Source organism: Alligator mississippiensis, chromosome 2, assembly GCF_030867095.1.
Source record: "Alligator mississippiensis isolate rAllMis1 chromosome 2, rAllMis1, whole genome shotgun sequence".
Lineage (NCBI taxonomy): Eukaryota > Metazoa > Chordata > Crocodylia > Alligatoridae > Alligator > Alligator mississippiensis.
In genome coordinates, this window is record NC_081825.1 from 98,132,254 (window position 1) to 98,148,495 (window position 16,242).

Here is a 16,242-nt window from a genome sequence, read left to right on the forward strand (position 1 = left end):
AAAGCCTGTTCACAGAGGTGCTGCAACTGCAGTTAGCATTCTAGCTTTGTGAACCCAGACTGAAATTCCTGGGACCTCTTCCAGGCACATTCCACCTGCAACCCAAACTTCTCCATCAAGGCATCATGGGGATAGTTAGAGCCTTCATTTCAACCATTTTTTGCAGTTGTTGTATCTTTTGTGCACGTGTTTGCTTATTTGTTGGGACCACCATGGGACACCATTCACCATGGAGGTATGAACTTTATTGGCAGCCTACTGCAGCTGGTTAAGCCTCTTCATCCTTCAAATGTGCTGTCCTCAAACTTTTTGTTTATATTGTCCCAGCTGGTCAGGGACTTCCTTCCACACTGTTGCTTCCTTCATGTTTTGTTGAGTAATGTTTTGCTGGTGCTGTGTGTTGCTTAATTCTTCTGACTTCTATTTCCAGCTAGCTGACAGCTGAGACTTCAGTGTGCTTCAGTGGCTCTGGTCTTGGTTTTGTCTGCCTGGGATTGCCAGTGGTCTGTCGTTATTTCACAATTTCAGTTTAATTTCCAATAATGTTCTAAGCCTGATTTCACAGTAGACTACATAGCATTCTTGCCCATCTCATTTCTCTTGTACAGTTTCTCTTCCTGTCTTTATATTATTCCTGTGTTCGTTTAAAAGCGGAGCAATCAGATTTTGATTTCAGTCTGTTTGTGGCTAAAAGCCAGTCTTCAACTCCCTCCCAAAAAGGATTACCTATCATTCAACACCTTAAGGCTAGGGACAGAAGTTACACATAGACAGGTTTAAGTGATCAGAAACTGGTTCGAAATTCCCGAAACTCTTTTAAGATAAACCTGGTTGAATGTAGTATCAGACTTAACTGATTGAGGTCAAACTGTTTTATCTGGAAATTCTGTCTCGGACCCCTTCCTGGTTTAAGTTAAATCAGAGTCCCCCAGCATACTCTGCAACCCTGGGCTGGGTTGTGCTGTCTACTCCAGAGTGCAGGGCTGGCCCCAGCCCTCTACTTTCTAGCTTGAGCAGGGGTGGGGGCATGGCCAGATGCTGGCCTGGCATGGACCCTTGAGGTGAAGGGGACAGGGAGGGGGTTTATTCCTCCCTCCCTCCTGTCCCTCACTGGGGGACTGCAGCCGGTGTCTTCTAGCCCTAGCCATTGCCTCTGTTACTTGCTCCCAGCCAGGCAGACCCCAGCTGGGGTTCCCTGGTGGGAGAGGGAAGGGAGGGAGGAATAAACGCCTTCCCTGCCCCCTCAGAGGGCCATGCTGGCCAGTGTGTGGCCATGTCCACACCACTGCTGCTGGCACGGCAGGGGGGGAACCCTGACAGGGGCAGCAGCCCCTGTCATGGTGTCCCAGAGAGTGTGAGCCTCTTCCCAGTGTGGGGGCTGCACTGCAAGCAGGAGCGGGGCAGACACAGCTGCTGCAGCCAGTGCAAGGTGGGTGGCAGTGGGGCTGGGAGGGGTGGCTATGGGGGCTAAGCCAAATTTTGGGCTGGCCATAGCCCCCCAAGGCAACCCTAGCACTGCTGCCACTTGCTCCATGCAGACTGTGGCAGCTCTAACCACCATGCTCCTGCCCGCAGCACAGCCCCCACACTGGAAAGAGTCTTGAGCTCCCTGGAGCATCATGATGGGGGCTGCTGCCACTGTCAGGGCCCCCCCCGCCCTTGTTGTTCCAGCGGCAGGGGCAGGGGTGTGGCTAGACACTGACTGGCATGGCCTCCTTTGGCAAAGTGGGCAGGAAGGAGCTTATAACATCAGCCAGGATCTGCCTGGCTGGGGGCAAGTGGCAGAGATAGTGGCCGGGGCTGGAAGACCCTGGCTGTGGTCCCCCAGTGAGAGAAGGGAGGGAGGGGGCGGATGAAGCTCCACCTTCCCCAGCTCAGCTGTCGTTGACCACTGTGGAAGGGAAGGGAGGGCTCACTCTAGTGCCTCCCGGCTTCTAGCCTGAGCCACTGCATGCATATGGCTGCATTTATCCAGATTTAAAAGTGAATGTCTATTCACTTGCTTGCTGAATCAATCTACACAGGTTAGACTAACCTGCAAAGATTGAATCAATTCACGCTCAGGCTTTTTGAACGTCTGTACTTAGCTTAAATGAAAGGAGAATCAGAATTTCAGGGGAGGAAGAAAATCTTTATGCATTTGGCCTTTATGTTTATCTCATTAAGTTTAACCTGCAGATGATCAAACACAGTGATGCTAAAAAATGAAGAAGAAATGCCCAGAAATTTGAGGTTTGGCACAAGACATATTGTATGAAAAACAGCTGGCCTCTGAATATATAAGTAACAAAGTGCTTACTTGTAATGATTTACTTTGGTCCAAGGATGTCAACTCTGAATAGTTAAGTAACAAAATGGTTACTTATAATGATTTACTTTCAATCGAGGATATAAAAATATTTTTAAATGCTTGTATATTAAAACTTTACAATATTCCCATGAGGTGTTATGCTCTATTTCCAAGTTTATGAAAGGTTAAATGACTTGCCTACATCAGAGAGAAAATCGGTAGTAGCCTTGCAAATAGAACCCACAGCCTGATTCCAACTTTACGCCTCTATCCACATGAGCCCTTTCCTCTGCAATTCCTTTATTAAAGCATTGTCTATAGACAGACATACAGAAACACAAAAATATATAATTAAATAAAATAACAAGTCACTGGCAGTGTAAGAAAATGTTAGGCAGTCCTATTTTCTATATGTTTAAGTTAATTTCAAAAGTGGAAACTTGAGCTCACACTCATTGAACGCTGAGTTAACTCTGAATCACAATTAGAGAAACATCTGTATTGAATGTATTGAACCATTATAAATAGTCACAGCATTCAAGAGACCTCAAAATTACTAATTTCTTTTATTAGACAAGGTGAAACAGGGGATGGGGGGAGGAGGCAATTACTTGGGCCACTTAGGGAGTTTTGGTGAGCTGTTGCAGGACAGGTCAGCACCCCCCTCCCTTCCCCACAGCCGTGCCCACAACAGCTCACCAACACTCCATAAGTGGCTTTGCCCCGGGGCCTGGCCCAGTACTATCATTGCCCAGTGATTCTGGATCTGGAGTCTCCATGCACTTGAGCAGGCAGATGGGATGGGGCTGTGAGGGGAGTGGTGTGCAGGAACAGGGTGGCTGGGAATAGGGCTGGGGATGGGGCTGGGGGTGAGTCAGGACCTTGAGCAAATGACAGTGTGGGACTGGGGCCCACGGCAGAGCCACGATCCACTCCTGGCATGCCCCTGCTCTTAGAACTGGCTCCCATTGCATGGACGTGCAGGCAGTGTATTATGGCTTTTCCCCAAGCCACATTTTCTAAATATCTTCTAATTCTTGTTGCTGTTTTTTGTACTATTTTCAATTAAACTGCATCTTTCTTTAAGTATAACGTTTACAATTGGATATAGTACTCCAGAGGAGGCTTACTAGTTCTGAGCAGAGCCTGATAATTACATGTCTTACATAAGCCACTTCCAGTACTATACCCCAAAATGAGATTTACCTTTTTCTACAGCATCTCACTGTTATCTCATATCTGTCTTGTGATCCACTGTACCAGCAGAGCATTTAGTCCCATGCTACTGCCTAGCTAGTTATTTCCCATTTTATGTTTAATTTGATTTTTCCTCGCTAAATTTAGCAATTTGCGCTTGTCTTTATTGACATTTTTTGATATCAGATCACAGTTTCAATTTGTCAGATCATATTAAATTCTGATCCTTTCCTCCAAAAGGTTTGTAAACCTCTCCCCATCAACTTGGTTTAATTGCAAATGGTATAAGTGTACATTTTATTCTATCATTCAAGTTGTGAATGAAAATGTTGAATAGATTTGGGCCCAGGACAGACAGCTGCATGATCCTTCTTGATATGGTACAAAAGTTTTATAGCATACCATTGATATCTATTTTATGAGCAGTATTTCCACCAGTTATGTACCCATCTTATGCTGACTTGGAATAGACCAGGTTTTCTTGGCTTGTTAATACATACATCATGTGGAGCGGTGTCCAAAGCCCTACAAAAGTCAAGGCCTATCACATTTATTGCTACCCACTTAGTTAGTGAGCCAGTTAATCTAGAAACTATACTGGTTTGATGCGATCATTTTAGCAAATCCATGTAGACTGTTTTATCATTTAATTATCCCCTATTCCTTGTGGATTGATTGTTTAATAATGTGTTCGAAAAACCTTTTCAGAGATCAAAGCTAGCCTAACTGGTTTATAATTCCTTCAGTCCTCCTTTTTTTCTATTTAAAACAGGTATACTGTGTTTGCCTTTCTCCTCTCCTCTTGGATCTCCATCATTCCCTCAAAGCTATTTTCTAATTGTTCAGAGGTTATTTGGGCTAGTTCCTTTAAGGGCCCTGTGGACTTCTTAACCTTATCTAAACATACCCTAAACTAGACTCCCTTTATTCTGGTCTATGCTCCTATCGCCTTGTTAATGCTAATTGTGTTAAATATCTGGTCACAGTTAACTTTCTTTGAGTAGATTGAAGCATTTTCTGTCGTGATATTTGCTCTTTTTTCATTAAAAAAGGATGTGTACTTTCCTTTGTCTTTTTTACTTCTAACATATGTCTAGAAACTTTTCTGTTTACCTTTTATGTTCCTTTTTGTGACTTAAGCTTTCTGATTTATCCCTGCATACTTGTGCTATTCTTTTATGCTCCCTTTTAGTTATCTGTCCTTATTTCCACTTTTTGTATGACTTCTCTTTCATTGTCTAGTCCTTTAAACAACTCTAAATATAGCTATAATGGTCTTCTACTATGCTTCCTCTCTTTCCTCTGCATCAGGACATTTTGCTTTTGTTGGTTTACTATATTCTTTTTTTCGATTAATGCCAGCTCTCCTGAACCTCTTTTATAACTTACAGTTGGCAGGCTACCAGAGACTGCCCATAGCAACCAAAGGGGCTAGGCATAGCCAAACAGCCTGTGTAGCCCAGGGCCAGTGCAGCCAGCCCTGCCCCCAGGCTGTTAGTAATGGCTTCTCATCCGCTCCCTGCCTCTTCCTTCTGCCAGCTGAGAGTCATGGCCTGGCTAAGGGGAGGGAAGTGGGGACAGTGTCTCTCCACAGTGCCCCCAGGACTGGGGGAGCCAGCAGCCCAGCCAGGTGCACTGTGAGGGGTGGGGATCTCTCCCCCCTGTTTGCTCCCCAGGGACCGGAAGAGCAATCAGCTAATATAACTGCTGTATTAGATCATGTCAGATAATTATTTTTAGCTTTTCTTACCTATATTGTATATGAATCTTTATTTGGATACAGTACTTAGTTTAGCTGTTTATGTTACTTTGACAGATTATGGGCTTTATTGTGACGGAACTGTGTTCACTTTGTGCATTGAGTATGAAGGGATAAGTGCCAGGGCTGGCTACATTCAGGAGAAACAAGGTAGACTTTTAGCATCAGTACAGTCTTGAATGGTGTTGTTGATATATCAACATAGGTGAGATGTTTGGCACCCAGGAGGTGAAAGGCAGTTTAGATGTGCACCGTAGAGAGTCTCTTATAGCCCAGGAAGTATCCAGACAAGAGAAATATGACAATAGGAAAGCAGGCTGAGGCTGAGGGGAGAAGAGTCTGGGGGCTGAAAGAAGTACAAGAGCTTTGAGCAGCTGGAGAAACTGGACAGAGAATAGCTGAGTATCTTGGGACTCCTCAGGGTTTTGCAGAGTGGATTGGGGACAGAGGGGCTATGTAACCTCATAGGTACCCCAGCCTCTGGTTGGACGGCCTATGTCCCAATACATGCCTTCACTGTCTGCTGTGTTGCTTGGAATTACAGGTTCACAGATTGCCCCAACTAGAGGTTGCACTAGATTGCCCCACAGGAGGTGAAGCCCCTGAACTGGATGCTCACTCCCTGAGTCAGTGCCACAGAGAACCAAGAAAGGTGAGAGACCTTAGGCAGTGGTCTCAGAGTGGGAAGGAACCCAGGCTCCCACTTTGCTCTGGAAGCCAAACCTGGGCTGTCTTCAGAGGACTAGCTGCAGTGGTCCCAACCAAGCACCCTTTTAGGGGAAACCCCATGTCAGTTTTGTGGTTGATTTCTTTAGAATTTCAGTCAACTCTTTCTGAATGGAAATACTTTGGTTCTGACTGTTGCAATTTTTATTTTTAAGGCTTGGTAAATTTGTTCTCCTGAAGGTTGCCTGGTCTAGGTTTCTGACAGGTGGAAGCAGTCATCCACTCCTGTGTTTCCTGAGGTATATGCTTTAAGAGTTTATCTAGTTTCTTCTGGTATTGTGCTAGAGGTCCTCTGTCAGGATTTTGTAAAATTCCATGTTGGAAAGTTCTCTCTTGGCTTTCTATATGTATGCTGTTTTGTCCATAATAACAGTTGCAATCCTCTTATCCTGTTGTATGACAATATCAAGGTTGTTTTTAGGCTAAATATGGCTCTCCAGTCTATACAGGTTGTAACATAAATGCTGCTTTTTGGTAATCTAGGAGTGGCCATAGAGCTGGAAACAGTTTATATGCAGGTCCAGAATGAGACTGTACACCTCAGGCAGAGTTCAGGGGCTGTCTTTCCTCCTGTGCTGTATTGAGGCCTGGTCTGTGGCAGGTTGATTATTGCATACCTTCTTGTTATGGAAATTGTCCCTCAGTGTTAGGCAGTAGAAAAAAAGCCCCAAGGTCTCTGTACAGCTGCACTGTACTAAGTTGCATAGTAGGACAGAAACAACCGAGGGATAGTACAGATGCCTCAGTGGGGCTAAGAGAGTGGTTAGATAAGTTGATGACATTACCATTGATTGTAGGTTTGTTGCTGGAGCATGCAAGTTTGGAAAGTTTTGCTTCCTTCTTCTTTAAGGAGGGAAACTGTTTGTGATACAAAGATTTTCTCCTAGTAAATGTCTATGTCCAGGTGGTTCTGCATTCTTTTTCTTAGTTCTGCAAGTCTGCTGTTGATTTGTTCCTGTTTCCTGTATAGACCACTGATAAGGTGGTTCCTCAACTTAACACTTTAACCTTCCTGCACATTTGATTGCTGACCTCAGGATTGCTGTTCTCAGGAAGAATTTTAAAAACCAGTTTGAACAGGAAATTGGGGAACGAGATATCACCCACAGAGTGGATTGTGTTAAGTATGGTCTAAACAGGGACTATGGATTCCTATGCCATTACCTGGATTAGCTTTTGTGATCCCTTTGTTCCTATGGGTTCTCTTCTTGTTTGCTGCCTCCCCACTTCCTCTCCCTTCTTTCTTCCTACCTTTTGCATTCAAATCACTCACTACACTTTATACACTACTCTGTGCATGTCCTTTCACAGCATCTAATGAAGTGAATTCAAATTCACAACCCCTTATGCTCTTTATATATCATTTAGTTAGTCTATAAGGTTCAAATCTACCCTGCTTTCTCACTAAATTCATCGCCAGAGCTGTCACTGGAATGAATGAGTGCAGGATTGAACAGGTCACTCATGCAAGAGACTGTAGGTTCTTAAAGCTTATAAAAAATGTTACGGTTGAGGCTGATTAGTCACTAACCTGATTTTCTTCCTAGGGTTTCCACTCCACTGTCCACTAATTTTGTTGCTCACCATGCTTCAATGTTATTATTGCAAACAGAAAGAATGTCCACCCGGTTAATGAATCCCCTCCCTGCTAGCTCTAGTGATGGCTTCTTTCCAGGGCTCCTCCCCCTGACATGTTGGTCCAACAGTCACCCAGTTGCTGTGATTAATGATGCCCATTCAACTACAAAGAACTACATACATGACTCTATTCTCTCCCAATCTCTGGTACTTTCCTCAAATCTGTTTCTGGTCAGGTCTAGGTCCACTAAATCATAAGCGCAACTTAAATTAATAAATGAAGTGACCATTTAGTTCCCTGTTCCATGAACTTCTCCTCTTGAACAGAATTAGTTGGTATTGGGTCCTCTTAGATCTCAGACTACTCTTTCCTCATTTAACTTCCCAGTTCGTAGCCTGTCTAGTCCATCAGGTTTCTTATGACGTCCACTACACCCTGAATGACCAGCTGGTCCTTCTTTATCTAAATGCTCTCAGTTAATCAAGGGAGCTTAGGCTGCTTAGTCTGCCCTTGATTCAATTGGTTTCCCTACTGATTTTGCACCTTTTACTCACTGAAGCTCAGAGCCCTTTTAGACACAGTCCTGACTCCGGTCATAGATTCATAGATTCATAGATGTTAGGGTCGGAAGGGACCTCAATAGATCATCGAGTTCGACCCCCTGCATAAGCAGGAAAGAGTGCTGGGTCTAGATGACCCCAGCTAGATGCTCATCTAACCTCCCCTTGAAGACTGCCAGGGTAGGGGAGAGCACTACCTCCCTTGGGAGCCCGTTCCAGACCCTGGCCACTCGAACTGTGAAGAAGTTCTTCCTAATGTCCAATCTAAATCTGCTCTCTGCTAGCTTGTGGCCATTATTTCTTGTAACCCCTGGGGGCACCTTGGTGAATAAATACTCACCAATTCCCTTCTGTGCCCCTGTGATGAACTTATAGGCGGCCACAAGGTCGCCTCTCAACCTTCTCTTGCGGAGGCTGAAAAGATCCAGTTTCTCTAGTCTCTCCTCGTAGGACTTGGTCTGTAGGCCCTTAACCATACGAGTGACCCTTCTCTGGACCCTCTCTAGGTTATCCGCATCCCTCTTGAATTGCGGCGCCCAGAATTGCACACAGTACTCCAACTGTGGTCTGACCAGCGCCCGATAGAGGGGAAGTATCACCTCCTTGGACCTATTCGTCATGCATCTGCTGATGCACGATAAAGTGCCATTGGCTTTTTTGATGGCTTCGTCACACTGCTGACTCACGTTCATCTTGGAGTCCACTAGGACTCCAAGATCCCTTTCCACTTCTGTGCCACCCAGCAGGTCATTCCCTAGGCTGTAGGTGTGCTGGACATTTTTCCTCCCTAGGTGCAGCACTTTGCATTTCTCCTTGTTGAACTGCATTCTGTTGTTTTCTGCCCACTTGTCCAACCTGTCCATATCTGCTTGCAGCTGTTCCCTTCCCTCCGGCGTGTCCACTTCTCCCCATAGCTTTGTGTCATCTGCAAACTTGGACAGAGTACATTTCACTCCCTCGTCCAAGTCACTGATGAAGACATTAAAGAGTATCGGTCCAAGGACCGAGCCCTGCGGGACCCCACTGCCCACACCCTTCCAGGTCAAAGCCGACCCATCCACCACGACTCTCTGGGTGCGAACCTCCAGCCAATTCGCCACCCACTGGACTGTGTAGTCATCCAAGTCACAGCCTCTTAACTTGTTCACCAGTATGGGGTGGGTCAGTCAATTTACTCTTTGATCCTGTCCCACAGTCCATCAGGCCCCAACTTCCCTTGGCTCAGTTCATTATGATCCCATAATGAGCAGTTTTTCTGGCCTTAATTAGTGCCAATCTCCAACTGCCTTATTCTCAGACCAAGGTATTGGCTTTTGCCAACTCACTCTCACTTTCTCTATCTCTTCTTTGTGTTTTCTGCTTTTCTACTTCAGGACCCACTGGCAATCCACCACAGAGGACCTGTACCCTTTTCCCTCTTTAATGACAAAGCATCATCCTTACTGGTTCACCATGGTTGGAAGCAGCGATGATCATGTGAGGTTTCTTGTGTCATCTCTGACAGTTGAAATCCACCATATCCATCAGCAGCAGTTAGTTTACACTTCCGTGTCAACCCCAGGTAAGTTCCCTGGCTTTCCCCCTTTCCAGGGAAATGAAGACCACCTGTCACTCCCCACAGGCTCTGTTTTAAGGACCGAAACTTCCGGGGCCTCTTGGGGGCTTGTCTAATCTGTGCTGGTCTACAGCATGGGAAATTAACTGTTTCATTGCTGGCCCGGTGTCCCTCCAGAGCTGGGTTTCCATGCCAGGCTCACCTGGAGCAGTGAGCGTAGCAGGGCTTGAAGTAGACCCCATGCTTCAGAAAGGTTCTCAGAACTACTGGACATTGTCTTGTCCAATTATCAATCTTTCATTAGCCCCTAAATAACCAAACTAGGGAGGTCGACTTCTCACAGATCATACATTTTCCGGCTCTCACTAGTTTACAGAGGTTTTCAGTGATTCTTGTTGTGACATAATGACATTCCAAAAGGGTGTAAGTGTTTCCCCTTCCCTGTTACTAAGGGTTATGATAGGATGGGAAGTGCTGGCCCCTTAAGGTCAGAAGCATGTCTCTGGTGACTTGTTTTAGCAGACCTATAAAAAGAGGCAGGCTGAACAGAGACAGCAGGTAGTTAGTCCTACTAAAAAAACAAAGAGTTTTAAGAGGCAGTGCTGGACAGCTCCCAGTGGGCAGCAGGGGCCAGGGAAGCTGCCCGGTGATAGATCTGGGAAGAAGGTCCATAAGACCATATCTAGATGTCACACTTAAGGCAGGCTTAATTAATCATGCCGTAAGTGGTCACCTGGCCACACATCCAACCAATTAATGGCATAATAAAAAGAGGAATAAGTTACAAGGTTATTCCACAGACAAGGTTCCTTCCTGCCTATGCCCTTAGACCAACACGGCTACAACCTAAACCCCTGCAAGGTTATTCCACAAAATTTGTGGAATAACTTTGTAACTGCTTCCTATCACGCCATGAACTGAATGTGTGGCCAGGGGCCCCTGTGGCTGGGAGCCCCATCAGCTGATTGGAGCTCCCAGCTCGGGGGAGCCCATGTGAATCCCTGAGCCTAGGAGCTCCCAACTGACAGAGTTTCCAGTCACTGTGGTGTCCTATAGCTGGGAGATCACAGCAGCTGCAGTCTCCTGGCTACGGGGGTGGTATACAGCATTCCCACAGCTTGGACCCTCCTCAGCTGAGGGGCCTCCCAGCCATGGGAGCTTGCTTCTTGCTGGTGCAGGGGAAGCCCAGAATCAGGCTCCCCCTGCACTGGCAATAAAGTGTGATGGAATCTGATTTGCAGTCCCACAATCATGCCTTCTGCAATGTATGCATTAGATCCCATTGAACCTTTACCTGGACATATAGTGGGGCTCTGAGAGTACAGGGAAGTGAGCCCAGATCTTCAAGCTAGGTGAAGATAGAGGGACCAAAGTCAGAATGGAGCAGTGAGACAGAAGGGCAAGTCGGTACAGCAGTGACTAGATTCTCAAAGCAACAAAGAAGGTGTTGTGCTGAGGAGAAGCAGGTACAGAAGGGGCCTTGGGAATATGTAATTCATCAGAGTATTTCCTGGGTGGCATAATTGCACAGACAGTCAGAACCCTGGGTTGTGGCTCAGCAAAGCTGGGTGGTTCTGGGTACCCCATATTTTCTCTGGTCCTGAGAGTCAGAAGAGTCAGAAGAAAACTTATTTCTGGTGTATGGGATAAAGACTAGTGAAGACTACTGAGAGACATTTAAGAATAAAAAACTTTTGTGACTATGTTGAGGAGCACAGTAGCCTCATCTGAGATGAGTCTTGATAAACTTGTAATTGGAGGAAGACCCTGGATTATTAAAATCTGTGAGGTGCGCGTGTGGCTAGTAGTGACATACAGCAGTTGACGTAGCTTTCCCTGAGAGAAGTGAAAATTGTGTATGCCTGTCAAGTGCAAATGTTTTATTCAACCCATGCATAGACAAGAAATAGCAGTAAGCCTACTACATCCAAGAATGAATACAGCAAGCTACTTGGTTGCACTGCATATAGTTGTAAGAGCATGTAGCAATGGAAAACAATGTAATGGAAGATATGTGATAGACTTCAAGGAAATAAAGACAGCTAGATATTATCAGACATTTTCAATAACATTGTTGCTATGCACTTTCACAACAATTGGCAGTGCAACTACATAGCTCTATATTGCAAACTACAGAGTACGAACTATCATTTCCTGGGGCAATATTTGTGCATTGGCAGATTCTTTTTTGGTTCATCATCAGACAGTTTTTCTGTAGTGTAACTGCCCTAGTTATATTTGTTGGACCTTGAGAGTTATTTAACATTCAAAACTTCTGTTGGTGTAATCCTATCTCTGTGTATATTTTCAGTTGCTAGTTGCATCCCTAGAACAAATTGCTTAAAATGGGATATCATTTATTCAGCCTAGATTTTAACTTTTTACAGGACCATAAAGAACACTCAAATTCACAATTAATAATATGGTATGTGACTGGCATGATACCCGTTAATTACTGGAAAACTTGTATGTGCATTTTGTTGGTTAAGGGAACAAATGGTTGTAGAATAACCTCTATTCTAGAAGACTGTAGATTACACAAGTACTATGGGCTATGCAAAAGGTGGGGCAATTGCTTTTGCATACAAATATGTGTAAACAGTCATAGTTAAGAACAACAAGCCAGACCCTAACTGACCCCTCAGGTGCCTAAACAGAACTTAGACAGAACTGAGGTGCCTAGGTCAGAAATAAGAATGATCCAAATCGACCCTGCTCAGTAGACACAACTTTAGGCACCTAGGGTTGTTATTACATATGTCACAGGGGTAGGGGACTGGCTGGAGTAGTTACCATGCTCCAGCAGGCTCAATTAATCGAGTATGCTCCAATTATAGCATGTCAGAGCAGCCTCCTGGTTCATGTACAGGCACCCCTAGGTTCATTAGGTGCCTCTATTTTGGATGGAAAAAATCCCTAGGCACTTGGATTTGGGCTATTTTGCATTCTCAGAAGCAATCATGATGAGCCAAGTGGACATCTTCATTCTGCCTAAACTCAGTTGTGATCCAAATCAATGCTGAAAGCCACTTGTCCAAGTCTCTTATTTTTTAGCAAGGAACAGACCATACTGAGTGATTATTTGAAGCTGACAGCAGGCATTCTGCTTAAAACCGGAGTTCCAAGCCATCCTGGTCCTAAAGGAATTTAAACCCATATCCACTTCCCAAGTAAGTGCCCTAACTACCAGCCTATGGGGTAGATTGCATCATGGCCCCCACCTTTCTTGGCTGACCAACTGGGCAGCCAGATTACAAGATTCACTGGGTCAAGAAGAAAGTAACAGGGAGTGTCATGAATGTAAGGGCTTTGTGAGGTGTCTTGCATGATTTCTTGAGTTTGTTTTACTGCATGTGTAGCTCCTACAGATAGGTAGCATCATCTGATTGAATCAGCTTTAGCTAAAAGTGCCAAAAAGCCCTGCTGAAGTGCCTGATCTATGCAGATGCTACAGAGCCAGGTTGAAGTAATGCACTGCAGCTTCTGGTAGAGCAGCCCCCACTCTCCCACATCTGTCAGCACCCTATGGTATTTGGTTTAAAAGTAATGTTGATGTATCTTTATATTATAGCCAAGACTTTTAATGAGGCAGTGGTTAACTTAAGTGGTCCTCACCTATTCACAATTAGAACAGGTAATCCCTGAAAATTAGCATTCAGCATGAGTTTGTGTAGTCATCACCTTTGCAGATGTGCTCTGTAGTACATCCAGCCCAGACCTTACAGATGATGACTAATTTATTTTAAAAAACCCCAAAACCCTAGCATGAGCATTTTAAAAAGGGCCCTCAATGACCAAAATAAGTATTTGGGTCCAGCTCTGGTGTGAGACGCAACCCCATTGTGCCCCTGTGAGCCCAGGACTCTGGTGGACCCTCTGGATGACCTTGACCCAATACCCCAGTGCGGAGCTGGGAGGTAGGTGGGGCCTGCAGTGGGTGGGCATTAGGTGATGGGGGCAGCTGAGTGGAGCCGAGGTGGGTCACACCCCACCCTGGCTCCAACTTAGCCCAGCCCCGTAGGGAGCTGTGTGAACAGTGTGTGCAAACAGGTGCACTGTGGGCCCAGGACATAAGTTTGTGTGGGAGTTTGTGCAAGAGGGCACACAAAAGGGCGGTCCGGCAGGCACTTTCAGTACTAAGTTGCCCTCCGGCTGCCCCATTCATGGCACAGCACATCATGGGCAACTGAAGCCCCTCCACGCTGAAGAAAGTCCTTCACCACTCCAGTGCTGGACACCAGGTAAAGGGGTCAAGGGCTCTACCCTCCCACCACAGGGAGGGACCCAGGACCCTGGGAATCCCCCAGCCACTCGAGAAGTCAGGAAGCTAGGGGATCCCCCTATAGGCAGCTGCTTGAGCCTGCCTGCCTAACCACAGCAGCAACAGCAGCAGAGGCTGAGGACCATGTGGGAGCAATAACACCCACCTGGTCTCCTACTCATATAAACACCCAGGCAGTCACGCAACCAGAGTCATCTTGCATTATGGTGATGGGTATGCGCTGCACTCCCAGGCTTCCTGGATTAGATGGCCCACCCCCACAGTGCCTTGGAGGTCACCATCCAGACAGAGCCTATGGTCTTGGCCTCCATGCAGACGGAGCCTCTGACTCCAGGCTGTGAGGGCTGCCTGGCACGTCTGCTGGATTCTGGGATCAAGGGCATGGGTGCTCTTATTTGTGGGATGTGCTCCCTGGTGGAGGCTCTAGAGGGCCAGGTGAGGGAGCTACAAGAGGAGGTGGATAGGCTGTGTACCATCAGAGAACACAAGGGAGAGATTGATGCTTACTGCCAGGCCCTGCACCTGGACAAGAACACCACAGAGACCAAGCTGATGAGTGGGCCTGAACAAGATACCACAACTGATAGAGGGTAGAAATTGGTCACGTCAGGACTGAAGTCATGAGGTGCATCAGTTGTCCCACAAATAACACTGCACAACAGTTACGAAGCCTTCTCACCATTGATGGACAATGCACCCATGTGGGATCAACCAGCCCTAGAAAGGAAATAACGTAGAGTGACAGTCATGGGAGACTCTGCTGCGGGGCACAGAGGGAGCCATCTGTTGACCACACCCCCTTGCTCAAGAGGTCTGCTACCTTCCAGGAGCCAAGATTCCTGATATTGCTGCAAGCGTCCCCAAACTGGTCTGCCCTACTGACCACTACCTCATGCTCCTTGTCCAGATGGGTACTGAATTCTTGAGACAAAGACATCATGACAGAAAACCTGAGGTGACTAGGGGAGAGCTCAGATGTCTTTATGGGAATACCAGAAGCATAGGAAATAAACAAGAGGAACTGGCATGCCTTCTAGCTGATGAGGAATTCAACTTGAATGGGTTGAAAGAGACCTGGTGGGGTGATACACATGACTGGGCAGTAAATATTGAGGATTACAGGCTTTTCAGGAAGGATGGGATTGGGAAGAAGGGAGAAGGTGTGGCCCTTTATGTGAAAGAACAATACCTCTACCTGCAGGTCACCTTTGATGGCAGGGAAGGGTCCCTTGAGACCCTCTGGGTCAGGCTAAAAGGGGGGCAAAAAGAGGGAGACTTGATGGTGGGATTCTACTACAGTCCTCCCTCGCAAGAGGAGGAGCGTGATTAAGCATTATAAAGAGAACTGCCAGAGGCAGCTAGCACTAGAGACATGATTGTCATGGGTGACTTCAACTACCTAGACATCTGTTGAGAAGAACATTCAGCTGTTTCCAGCAGGTCAGTCAACTTCCTGGCAACAATAGATGAACTGTTTCTGACACAGGTTGTGGAAGGGCCTACTAGGGGCAAGGCCACTCTGGATTTAGTGCTGACCGAAGGGGAAGACATCATAGGTGACCTGAAGATTGGTGGTACTCTGGGCAACAGTGACCATGACCTGATAAGGTTCACCATCCACTGTAAGACTGGGAAGTTAGTCACCAGAACAGAAGTCCTGAATTTCAAGAAGGCAGATTTTGGCAAACTCAAGAGGCTCATTGGAGAGGCCCTCTGCAACTGGCAATTGGATGATTTGGGAGTGCAGGAATGATGGTGCTTCCTTAAGGAGGCAATTCTCATGGCTCAGAAACAGGCCATCCCCACACAGGCAAAAAGTGGGAAAGGAGCCAGGAGACCCACTTGGCTCACCAGGAATATCAGAGAGCTAAGGAAAAAGAAAAAAGAAGTGTATATGCAATGAAGTAATGGCTCAGCAACTAGGGAGGAATAAACCAGTATCACCGGGGCCTGCAGTTACGAGACACAGAAAGCTAAGGCAGGGATGGAGATCAAACTGGCAACCAATATAAAAGGGAACAAAAAGTCCTTCTACATACATAGGGAGCAAGAAAAGATTGGGCTCCACTGTGGGACCCCGACTGAATACCCAGGGGCATCCCACAGTCGATGCCCGTGAAAAGGCAGAACTCCTAAATATATACTTTACGTCGGTATTCCTGAAACCCAACGGGAGCTCCTCACCTGACCAGAAGCCCAGGTAATAGCCTACATGAAATCAACCCAGAACAGATGAGGGATCTTCTACAATGCTTGGACATTTTCAAGTCTGCTGGGCCTGATGACCTGCACCC